We start from the raw sequence: 9,457 nt of genomic DNA on the forward strand, positions 1-9,457 counted from the left end.
GTGCACCCCAATGTTCATTGCAGCACTGTTTATAATAGCCAGGACATTGAAGCAACCTAGATGCCCATCAGCAGATGAATGGATAAGGAAGCTGTGGTACATATACACCATGGAATATTACTCAGCCATTAAAAAGAATTCCTTTGAATCAGTTCTAATGAGATGGATGAAACTGGAGCCCATTATACAGAGTGAAGTAAGCCAGAAAGATAAAGACCAATACAGTATACTAACGCATATATATGGAATTTAGAAAGATGGTAACAATAACCCTATATGCAAAACAGAAAAAGAGACACAGAAGTACAGAACAGACTTTTGGACTCTGTGGGAGAAGGCGAGGGTAGGATGTTTTGAGAGAACAGCATCGAAACATGTATATTATCTATGGTGAAATAGGTCACCAGCCCAGGTTGAATGCATGAGACAAGTCCTCGGTGCTGGTGCACTGGGAAGACCCAGAGGGATGGGGTGGGGATGGAAGTGGGAGAAGTATCGGGATGGGGAATACATGTAAATCTATGGCTGATTCATGTCAATGTATGGCAAAAACCACTACAATATTGTAAAGTAATTAGCCTCCAACTAATAAAAATAAATGGAAAAAAATAAAAAATTAAATGCCATCAAAAAAAAATCTAAGAATAAAGTTAACCAAGAGGTAAAAACTCTAAAACATTAATAAAATAAATGGATGCAGATTCAAAGAAATCAAAAGGTATCCCATGCTCTTAGTTTGAAAGTCTTAATATTGCTAACATAGCCATACTACCCAAAGCAATCATCAAACTTAATGTAATCCATATCAAAAAACATTTTACATCTTCACAGAACTAGAACAAATAATTCAAATATTTATATGAAACCACAAAAGGCCCAGAATTTCCATAGCAGTCCTGAGGAAAAGAACAAAGCTGGAGGCATAACTCTCCCAGACTTCAGCCAATACTACGAAACTACAGTCATCAAAGCAGAATGGTACTGGCATAAAAGAGACATGTATATATATCAATGAACAGAATAGAGAGAGCAGAGATAGGTCCTCCCACCTATGGTCAATTCATCTTCAACAAAGGAGGCAATAATATACAATGGAAAAAAAAATAGTCTCTCCAACAAGTGGTGTTGGGAAAACTGGATGGCTACGTGTAAATCAAAGAAATTAGAACATTATTTCACACCATATACAAAAATAAACTCAAAATGATTTAAAGATACAAATATAAACATGACACTATAAACTCTTAGAATTCTGAGAACTTAAGCAAAACACTCTCTGACAAAAAATCATAGCAATATCTACTTAGATCAGTCTCCCAAGGCAAAACAATTTAAAACAAAGATAAACAAATGGAACCAAACCAAACTTCAAAGCTTTTGAACAGCAAAGGAAGCCAACAACAAAAGGAAATGACAGCTTATGGAATGGGAGAAAAATATTTGAGATGTTGTGACAGTCAAGGAGTTAATATCCAAAATATACATCTTCCCAGGTGGAAGTAGTGGTAAAGAACTTGCCTGCCAATGCAGGTAGACATAAGAGACACGGGTTCCATCCCTGCATTGAGAAGATCCCCTAGAGAAGGAAATGGCAACCCACTCCAGTATTCTTGCCTGGAGAATCCCATGGACAGAGGAGCCTGGCGGGCTATGGTCCAAAGGTTTGCCAAGAATAAGACACGAATGAAATGACTAAACACACACACAGCACACATAACAAAAGATAAAAAGCACAATGAAAAGAGGGGGAAAATCTAAATATTTTTCAAAAGACATACAAATGGACAAGATGCACAGGAAAAGATGCTCAACATCACTAAATATTCTGGAAATGCAAATCAAAAGCACAATGAGGTTATGCTTCACATGAGTTGAATGGCTATCATCAAAAAGTCTAAAAATAATAAATTCTGGAGAGGGTGTGGAGAAAAGGGACCTGATACATTGTGGGTTGTAATGTAAACTGGTGCAGCCTCTATAAAGAATGGCATGGAAGTTTCTGAAAAAAGTACAAATAGAGCTACCATATGATCCAGAAATCCCACTTCTGGATGTATAACCAAAAAAAAAAAAAAAAAAAAAAAAAACAAGAAAAGTGTAATTCAAAGATACATGCACCCAGATGTTCATAACATCTCCATTTACAATAACTAAGACATGCAAACAACACAAGTGTCCATCAACAGATGACTGGCTTAAGATTTGATATAATACAAACATACACACACAGAGGACAATTAGTCATAAAAGAATAAAATATTACAATTTGCAGCAGCATAGATGGACCTAGAGAATATTATAATTAGTCAAGCAAATCAGAAAGAGAAAGTAAATATTATACAATATCACTTACATGTTGAATCTTAAAAATAATACAAATGAATCTATATTCAAAATAGAAACAAACTCATAGAGAAACCAAAGGGGATAGGGAGCAGAGAGGGGTAAAATATTAATAGGAATATGGGATTAACAGATACAAACTACTATACCCAAAAAGAAAAAGCAATAAGGAGCTTTGTTAAAGTACAGAAAATTATATTCAATAATTTTTAAAAAGTATGGATAATAATATGAAATATATATATACATATATATATACATATATCCAAATTGTTTTACTGTACACCTGAAACAAACAAAATATTGTACATTAGCTGTATTTCAATTTTAAAAATTCACACACAAAATTCTCTTCCTTAATGTTTGTAAGTGCCTTGAATAGAAATTAGGACTGAATGAGATAAAATGTAAAGCAGGTTTTATATAGTATTTGTGAACATGTTAATACCCTGCAATTCAGGTTCTCTTTCCAAACAGCAACAGCTTGTGCAGCTTCCTGGGTTCAGTTCAGCACCTCAGGAATCAGCTAATCATTGTGGCCCCCACACCCATTCCTCCTGACCCATGATGTAGGATTTCATCCCCATTATCATCTTCACATCCAACAGTGAGAGCATGACACTACCTAGATCCAACATCAGGTGAGTTTTCCACTATCAGTCTTTAAGCCCTGGAAATCTACCATCTAAAATGGAGCTGCTGCTTTGTCTGTACAGAGGGCAAAGGGTAGACATCTGACCCTGGAAATTTTACATTCTCTGTCAGTCTGAGTTTGACCATCTGTAAAACGGGACTATGGACACGTACTTCTAGACTTGTAAGAAGAAAAGGAGAAAACCTCAAAGAATGGCTGTCATGCAAGAGGACTTTTAGATGTATTACTCCTGGGCCAACTTGCGTCTTGTGCATGAGTGTGTGCTAAGTCACTTTAGGCACGTCTGACTCTGTGTGACCCTATGGACTGCAGCCCACCAGGTTCCTCTGTCCATGGGATTCTCCAGGCAATAATACTAGGGTGGGTTCCCATTTCCTTCTCCATGGGATCTTCCTGACACAGGGATCAAACTCAAGTTTGTTACATCTACCTGCATTGAGAGGTGGGGTTTTACCATTAGTGCCACCTGGGGACCTTGTCTCCTATGCCCTATTAAATAGAAGATTTGAAAAAGTATCTGGAAATGTAGAATCAGGAAATAAACTTTGGTTCCATCTCATCACTTCCTACTTCCTCATGCTTTCTGGTCTCCTTTTTTAAATTCTAGTTTGGCCAGAAGTAACTTCTTATTGAACTCCCAAAAGGAAGATTAGTAAGTCACTTCTTATTGAAGAAGGAGAATTAGTACAGGAAGGATAGTACAAGAAGGATAGTACAGGAGAGCAGAGAATAGGCACGGGTCAGCTAAACAGAAGTCATCAAACAAATGTCTAATTTCAGAGTCATCAACTGACCACTTTTGGGCTGAGTCCCTAACCTGTGTAGGCCTCAGTTCTAACACAGTACACTCACTATAGAAACAGATTATAGGTAGAACCTTTTCAGTCAGAAGACTAGGATTTGATGCTGGGACCATTATGTGCTATTTGATTTACCTTGATAAATTAGTAGTTTATCTAATATGTGTGCTTGGTATCTTTTATCACTGTTGTGGGTTGGGTTTTTTTTAATCAGTTTTATGAGTATTACTATTTTTCTTACTACCCAGCCAAAATGTGAATGTTAGGAGTGGTGATTAGCATGAAGTTAAGGGATGAACGCAACTGAAGGTGGAGAATATAAGCAGTGAAGACAGAGAGTGGAGGTGAAGGAAGCAGACAAGCATTGGACTCTCCCTGGGTGTGCCCATCCTCTCATGACTCAGGGAAGATTCTTACCCAACAGCATTCCTGGTTCTTAGCTGCAGGCAGTGGTAACCTGGGGGCTGCCAGGGAGGTGCCTAGCTGAAGCACTGTGCCCTGATCAGCTCCCTCTCCACTGAAGGCCATCAGACCTGTCTTTCCTTTGCCATCTCCCTGCTTTTTGCTTCTGGGTATCTGAAAATGTCCCCCTGTGGAACCTTCCAGACTTGACCCTTGAAAGGCTTCCACATACAAATGATACTCTTTTCCCCAGTCTTCAAAAGCTATCCTGCACACTAGGGAAGGGGGACTCTGAGGTAAAGAAGGAAATGTCTACCTCTCAGAGGTATGTCATCTCAACATTTTTACCTGGCATGCTGTACTTTTATAAGTAATGACCTTATATATTTTCTATACACAGCCCAATGATGCACACACACACACACACACACACACACACACACACACACACACAGAGATAGGGCATGGAATATGCTGGCAATTCATTTTGATTCTAATTCATCTCCACATGAAATTGAACACAGTGAATGATTTTCCTAGATAATGAATGCATGTGCACATGTATCTGCACTATTATACTCATCAATAGGGGCTTTTGAGGGAGTACTCCTTGAGCCTGTTATATCACAGAAGAGCAAAGTGACCATTTCTCCAGCCCATTGTCTAAAATGGAGGATGCTCCATTGTCTTCCAGAGAGGGCAAGGGATGTAACCTCACTCCAGGTTCCCACTTATCTGGATAGGTGACAGAAGCTATAAGAGTAGGAGCTCTGTCATCTGTGAAATGGGACTCATCTCTAACACAGAGCTGTCCTGAGGGGTGAATAAGAAAACCTGGGGCTGTGGCAGGCATTGTGTAAAGTCATTTCTGCTGGTTCTCCAGAAGAGAAGGTAGATGTCATTAGAAAGAAAGCAAATGTCTTTCTTATATGGCTTGAGTTCAAACTTCTAAAGAGAGAAGGATCTCTAGGCTCTTGGGAGACTCAAAAACTCCTAAGAGGAGCCCAACATCATGCCTCTGAGCAGACCCTAACCCAGTTCCCATCCTGGCAATACAGGCTTGTCTTTGACTCACCTGGTGAGCTCAGTGAGAGATGGCACCAGGGTAGCAAGCTGTGGTATTGCTTAATTGCTGCTGCGAACTGCTCCCTATGTTAGTGCATTGATAGGACAATTCTAGACCTGTCTTCCATTCAGCACTGCATGGGTCCTCAGATCATGTAAAATCCAGATATGTCACACCAGAATTTCTAATATCTGCTGTCTCTATGTGAGACAAAAAATTAAAAAGTACTACCATTTTATTGAAATACAATGGTTCATTCTTTCATTCACTAATAACTCAATATATATTGGGCTCACAATTTACACTATTCCATCTGAGATGTCTCTTAGCTCTGCAGTAGAAATAAGAGGTTGAGAAGGAAAATGAGTGTATGGGAAGATTTAAAGGTGAAAAATGAAATGGGATGGCCCCTTCACATTAACTTTTAATCTTGCTCAAGTTTACAGGCATTGAAGATTAAGTAATCACTCCTTGGACCTCTCTTTCCCATTCAGCCACAAGCCTTTCTTTCTCTTCATATTGAAAGGTTGCTGCTGCAAACCGTGTATTATGCCAGGATTCATGACCCCCAGAGAAGAGGATTTTGATCCAGCGTCAGAGACGAGACTTGACTACTTAGAGCTTTTTGTGTAGCAAAGTTTTATTAAAGTTTAACAGAGATAGGGAAAGCTTCTGACATAGACATCAGAAGGGGACAGAAAGAGTGCCCCCTTGCTTGTTTTTAGCAAGGCATTTTATGTCTGTTAGCAAGCTGCTAATCAGATGAGAGACACCTCAAGGCTGAGGGAGTTTCACCAGACCTCTCTCCCACAATATGTATTTTTGAGATTGGATGGCATGAAGTGTGTCATCCTCTGGCCATAAAACAATTGACATGAATACTGGTTTGTTGAGCCATTGTCAGCCCAAGGTTTGGGAAAAGAAAAAAAAAAGTTAGTCTTAGGTAGAACTAGTTTTGGCAACAGAAAAGGGGAAAAAAACGTCTGCCACTTGTAGTTTATTTCCTCCTGCCACTTGGGGACCTCTGGCCTTCCTACTTGTTACCCTCTCATCCCCCCCCTTTTCTTTTAGGGGAATTATGTTGTCTAGGGAAAAGGGGTGGCATTCTCATTCCATAGCTGCTTCTGAGCTGACAAGGGGTGTCTTCCCTAAATTGGTGAGGTGACATATTCTCCTAACCCTCATATTGAGGGTCTCTGACCCAGAGGCCCCAAGTAGTAGTTGGAGGAAGCTATGGCACTCGTAGGAGCTTGGACAACCACTTGTAACTTAAAAGCCTTCATGTAGCTAGAAACAAATCCAGCTACACAGTTACAAGTGCAAGGGGCAAACAGCAAAAATAGAACAATCAGAATTATTACAATTAAGATAGTTTTCCACCATGGGGAACTAATTAACGCCTCCCAAACTGAAGCGACTGAGACTTTAGGAGTATCCATAGCCTGAATCACTGTGTTCATGTGTTTAGTAAAGTGAGTAGCATTAGTGTTCATATCTGGTATGTATGTACAACACTGGGTATGAATAATGGCACAAGTTCCTCCTTGTGTGGCTGTTAGACTATCTAAGGCCAATCTGTTTTGTGAAACCACCTTTCTAATTTGTATTTGTTCAGCATTGAGGGCTGAAATAGCTTTTTGAGAATCTTGTAAGGCTTGTTGAGTAAAATTAGTCAGAGTATCAACTCATAGGATAACGTCTGAGGTTCCCAGAGAGGGAATGAATATTGCAGCCAAATAATCATGCCAGTGAAATACAGCCCTTGTCCAACAGTTCTAGGGTGTGGCAAATTAGCAGGCTTCTCTGGAAGCTCTGAAAATATGAAGCCATGAGTAAAAGCTAGACTTAGGGTGCATCTCCCTATTCAGCCAGGGGGAAGCCACACCCATAGATAAGAACCACATATCCAGTAGGTCCAGTTTGGAGCAAGCCAGCATGACTGAGGGATCCAGTCCCAGTCAATGCCTGGCCAGGCAAAAGGAGGACCTGTACTGGGATTATAAAACATAGACATGATTACATTGCATATTTCTTGAGGCAAAAACCCCAATTGTTTCCAGTCATTATAATTAACTTGTTGGCTAACTTCTGGGGTGGCTCTATTTCTTCCCAGCATATGGGGGCACTAGACATTAGGTGTCGCTTTTCAGGAGTTATCCATATGACCTCACCCCATATTTGATAAAGTCAGGTTAAAAACCACCAGACCTAGACCCATTTGTCTTCTTATGTGCAGCAAAAGAGTCATTAAACCAAGACAAAGTATAATCAAAGTTAAAAGTCACATTATGTCTGTAGTTAAGGTACAAAGTGTTGCAACAGTCCATCTTAGTATTGTTAGACGTCATCAGATTAAGAAGAGGTATCACATATGATTGCTATTGACAAAGGTAATTGCAGACTTGGAGAAAGTTCTTTCCCTGAAGTGGAGATGTCCACCACAGGAAGGCTTCCACTGATGAGGAAGGGAGTGCTCCACAGACCCAGCAATTAGGCCAACTGTGGAATGCAGCATAGGAATGAGCCCGGGACAGGAAGGCATTGACTTGAGAATCAAACGGCAGACTCAGGATTTTTGGAGTCAGCAAAAGCAGGCCCACATAGATTATCAGGCCCACCTGAAAAGTATAGAGAATAAAGACATAAAAATGACAGTGCTTAGTCTGAGGGATCAGGGTGCCACTTTTTTTTTTTAGGGTGCCACTTTTTAACTTGAGTGTGGTGCACCCACGAATCAATTCCTGACACCATGACAGTTGTGGGAGAAGAAAGAATAACCTGGTAAGGGCCTTCCCAGAGGGGCTCAAGAGATTGCCCCCCCAGATCCCAATGTCTTTATCAGGACCTCGGTTCCTGCTCAAACAGTGACTTGTTTGACTCAGAGGCTGGGTCAGGAGTCACTTCCCAGAGTTCCCATAATGTCTTTTGAAAAGCTGAAATATGAGTTATAAAACAATGACTGATATTTAATAAGCCAACTATCTGTCATCCAATATTAACTTCGGAGTTTAAGATTCCACTCACATTATAAGAAGTCAGTACAGTAAGATTATGCCCACTAGTGAACTTAAGAGCGTCAGACACTAATAAAGCAATAGCAGAAATTACTCTTAGATTCTTTATTTAGATAAGCTGCAGGTTGTTGGTGAGGTTCTTGGGGTTGTGTCATAACTCCCAAGGCCATACCATTTCTTTCAGTGACAAAAAGGTTAAACTCTGATCCTGTGGGCAAACTCAAATGAAAACTTGCAGGAGAGCAGTTTGAAGAGCCTTAAAAGCCTTTTGAGTATCTGGAGACCAAACCAGTGTGTCAGTTTGGGCTTGTTGAGTTTCAGTTACAAGTTTATATAAAGGCCAGGCAAGTTGCCCATAACCTGGAATCCAAATGTGGCAGTAGCCTGTGACGTCCAAAAACCCTCTCAATTGTCTTAAAGTCATAGGTAGGGGATGATTTAGTATAGATTTAATTCTCTCAGGGCCTATGGCCCTCATCCCTTCCGATATGATTAGGCCCAGATATTTAACAGATTGTTGACAAAGCTGAGCCTTTTCCCTTGATGCCTTATAACCGCAGCCAGTCAAAAAGTTTAGGAAGTCTTCTGAGACTTGTGAGCAAGCTTCTTCTGTCTCACCACAGAGCAGATTATCATCTATATATTGCGATACCACTGCCTTGGGGCTATTAAAGTTTTGTATATCCTGTGACAAACTCTGTCCAAATAAGTGAGGGCTGTCATGAAACACCTGGTGCAAAACTATCCAGGTTAACTGAGAAGCTGGCTGGGTAGGGTCTTCAGAGGCAAATACAAATTGACTTTCCTCTGCCAATGGTATAGAATAGAAAGCATCTTTTAAATCAATTACTGAAAAATATTTGGCTCGTTCCGGAATTTTAGACAAAGTATAAGGATTAGGCACCATGGGGTGTAAAGGAACCACAGCCTCATTTATTATTTGTAAATCTTGAACTAGTCACCTGACCTGCCTCTTGAGAAACCTGTATGCAGGTCAGGAAGCAACAGTGAGAAATGGACATGGAACAACAGGCTGAATCCAAATAGAAAAAGGAGTACGTCAAGACTGTATATTGTCATCCTGCTTATTTAACTTATATTCAGAGTACATCATGAGAAACGCTGGACTGGAGGAAGCACAAGCTGGAATCAAGATTGCTGGGAGAAATATCAATAA

The 9,457-nt window shown here is 40.1% G+C and overlaps 1 pseudogene; it reads right to left on the minus strand.

Annotated features, from left to right (window-relative positions):
- Positions 1–325: 325 nt before the first annotated feature.
- Positions 326–8,163, minus strand: LOC133052693 (endogenous retrovirus group PABLB member 1 Env polyprotein-like; annotated as a pseudogene).
- Between the last annotated feature and the right edge of the window lie 1,294 nt (positions 8,164–9,457).

This window comes from Dama dama, chromosome X, assembly GCF_033118175.1.
Source record: "Dama dama isolate Ldn47 chromosome X, ASM3311817v1, whole genome shotgun sequence".
Lineage (NCBI taxonomy): Eukaryota > Metazoa > Chordata > Mammalia > Artiodactyla > Cervidae > Dama > Dama dama.